The sequence below is a fragment of the Octopus bimaculoides genome, chromosome 25 (assembly GCF_001194135.2).
Source record: "Octopus bimaculoides isolate UCB-OBI-ISO-001 chromosome 25, ASM119413v2, whole genome shotgun sequence".
NCBI lineage: Eukaryota > Metazoa > Mollusca > Cephalopoda > Octopoda > Octopodidae > Octopus > Octopus bimaculoides.
In genome coordinates, this window is record NC_069005.1 from 34,792,294 (window position 1) to 34,795,857 (window position 3,564).

Sequence of the window (3,564 nt, forward strand, 5' to 3'; positions counted from 1 at the left end):
CACCATCCCCATCCTGTTGTCTCCCACTCTCTCCTCCTCCTGCTCTTCCCTCAGGTTGGGTAACCATGCACCTCCTTTACAGCAGCACACCTGTTTCTACCTGGCCAGCTCCTGTCAAATCGTCTCACCCATATCAGCATGGATGGTGGATGTTAAATGATGATGATGATGATACCTGACGAGCTCCTTTCAGTTTCCATCAACCAAATCCACTCACAAGGCGTTGGTTGGCCTGGGGTTATAGTAGATGTGGGACTGAACCCAGAACCACGTGGTTGACAAGCAAGCTTCATACCACAGTCACACCTATTAGGAATTAATGAATTCTTAATGAAACAGTCACAGCTTCTCCTTTTAATACTGTCATCCCTTAATGACAAAGGCACACCTTAACGACATGGCACAGCCAGGTGTGAGCTTTAAAAGTACAGCCATATGTACTTTAAAAGATAGAGCTCTGTCTTAAGGACGGCCGTGTGTATATTCTAATGACACAGCTACAGTCTTATAATGAAATAGCCATGACATTGTTTGGAATTTTTCTGTTTATCTTCATTTAAACAAAATAAACATTTTGAGTCGACAACAGATTGGATTGAGTAAACATTGAAGGTGGGTGACCAGGGCTATTAACTGAATTACTGAAGGTAGTAGGTATTGATTAATTAATTTAACATCTGTCTCTTTATTGATTTCAATCAATAAACTGTGGCCAGGCTGGGGCACTGTCTTCAACTGTTTCGGTCAACTATGTCGGCTTTGATATTATTTTATGAAATCTCTAAGTTAGATGGAGGCAGCATTTTATACTCAATGGTCAAAACACACACAACAGGCTTCTGCAGTTTCAACCAATCCCACTGATATTCTGTGATGGCTACAAACTTCAACACGAACTAGCAAAGGCTTCTGATTGTAGTCATTGAGTCTGTTATAAATTGCAACTAAATCTCTATCAAATTATATTTGTTGTAAAAAGACAAAAGGAAGGGCAGTTTATCAAAGATTATATTACCAACTGTTTAAATAACTGTTGCATTTTACATTTGTAAATAATGATGTCATTGGTGACAGATTTATAATGGATTAATCACTGATCTACATTATTTTGGGGGACAGTAACAAAGGGATTATTTGAGCAACTTGGGCTGAACAAATACCACAAAGGACTTCTATCAAAAACATTGCCAAAGAAATACATTTCTAATGAATTTCAGTCTTGTACATTCTAATAACGAGGTGAGCCAAGAATGTGGCAAAAGGTGCTGTCCACTGGAATTGAACTGTATACCAAGTAGTTGTGATGTAAACTTTTTAAGCACCCACCCATATTGGGAGGAATGACTTACCATTGATTGCTGCTAATAACCTGAATTTAGATAAAGAATTCTTATTAATTCTGTTGTTTTTTGATTAAAGATTGCAGAAAGTAATTTCCTGTCCTAATGTGGTTTGCCAAGAAACAGTTGCAAAAAGGTGAAGGTCATTGAGAAGAGAAGAGAAGAGGAATATTTCAGGTGGAATTGGTCAGACTTTGGAGAAGAAATCATTGTAGTAGCAATAAACACAGAGGGAGTACACTGCCTGAGGTCAGTTTTGCAGGGGGCTGGTTGAGTTAATAGGTCTGACACACAGACATGTCTGTCACAGTGTGGACAAGTTGCACATTCTGTCACCATTTTGACACACACACACACATACACTATTTATATATATATGATGGGCTTCTTTCAGTTTCCATCTAGTAAATCCTCTCACAAGGCTTGGTTGGCTAAGGCCTATAGTAGTAGAAGACACTTGCCCAAGGTTCCAGACAGTGGGACTAAACCTGGAACAATGAGGTTGGGAAGAAGAAAATTTCTTACTACACAGCCATACCTGAATATATAATTCTGTACGTCTCCTTTGGATTAGTGATCACAATAGAGATGGATGGGCAGTTGTTTTGACTGTCCGTGCTTCAATGGTTGAAGTGGATTGGTCAGTGAATCACTTGTTGTTGGATCTGGTGAAGGTCATCTGTACGTGTTGCAACTGGATTGTCCTGATCTGTGAAAGTGAGGGAATACTATAATCCTATTTAAAATAGGATTACTGACCACAAGACAGGTCAACGTTGAGACAGTTCTTGTTATCTCTTGAAAATATTTAGTTTCAAACCAAGACAGATGAAAATGGTTTTGTTTTTTTTTTGCTTTTTAAATCATCTGAAAAAAAAATACAGCCCCCAACAACACAGAATGGACTGACTAAATCCTGCTAGAATTCTTTGCTCACTCTGGTCTCTTACCCCTGCCAGGAAGTCTAATCTGCCTTCATTTTATTATTATATCTAGTCTTTAACATTGGGTACTGTTATCGTTTTCAGGGGTCGGTAAATGTGAGGTTGAAGGGAACATTTTGCTCATGTCATAGCCTACTAGTATCCAAGACTGTGACAAGGAATCTCCAGGTGTCTGTGATTGTAACTGGGAAACAGCTGTATGTAACGTCGTGTTTGTTAGGCTTCTGGTGTTGCTAGGTGAATGGGATGATGATGATGTCACAAGGTTTTAATCACTAAAATAAACAGAGCAATGTGAAACAAAAGGATGTGTGGTGGTGGTGGTGGTAGGGTAATACTTAGCTAATCTATCAGACAAAAGTTGAGTCAGTTTAAAACAGGTTTATTAGGAAAGCCTGGATTAATGAGAAAGCAGCATTGACAGAATTTATATTAATATTAGGTTGGATTTCAAACCTGGACACAATCACCATGATCATCATCATCATCATTTAACATTCACTTCCCATGCTGATATGGGTTGGACAGATTGTCAGAGTCTGAGGCAGTTGTTAGATGAACCACAGGACCCCTGTTTTGCATTTAAATTTTAGTTTGGCTCCCCTTTGGTCGGAGGCCCTTCCTAACATCACCTCCATTCCAAAGTGTACTGAAATGAAAACAAGAACCCCCACCTCCCAACCTCTAATTTTTTCTTCTTCAGTAAAGTTGGTTCAGGGATATTAAATTTTAGATAAAAAAAAAAATCTCAAAAACAATTTAACTATTTTATTCAGGTCTTCTAATGCCAGTTTGTGTTGGCTAGATCTTTAAATTCAGACATTTCAAACAGTTTATTCAATTGTTGACTTCACTGGATTTACTGAGAATTGAACACGTTTTTTTTATTATATTTTTAATCAAATCTTGACTCCTTTCTAAGATTTGAGATACCCCCACCCCATCACCATGTTGCTGGTCCTTTATTTACCTTCAGAAAATTAAAAGTGGAATTCCATTTTCTCACACTCAAATATTGTTTTCTTTTTTTAAATTAATAGAATTTCTTTTTAACCCTTTAGCATTCAGATTTATTCCACCAAATGTAATGCTTATTTATTCCCATTGATAAGAATTAATCCTGCATTATTTTGAGATTTCAATGACATGATTGTTTATTTTTATAAGGTAAGCATGAGGGGCTGGATGTGGCCAGTTTGAAGATAAGTTGATTATTTCAGCCAGATATGGCCAGTTGAAATGTTAAATTAAAAGTTGTTAAATAATTTATTAAACGGATG

General features: G+C 37.4%; 1 protein-coding gene across 1 annotated transcript in view; it reads left to right on the forward strand.

Moving 5' to 3' along the window:
* The window catches only part of LOC106869084 (uncharacterized), a 63,348-nt gene that overhangs the window by 35,434 nt on the left and 24,350 nt on the right, over window positions 1-3,564 (forward strand). The window lies entirely within an intron of this gene.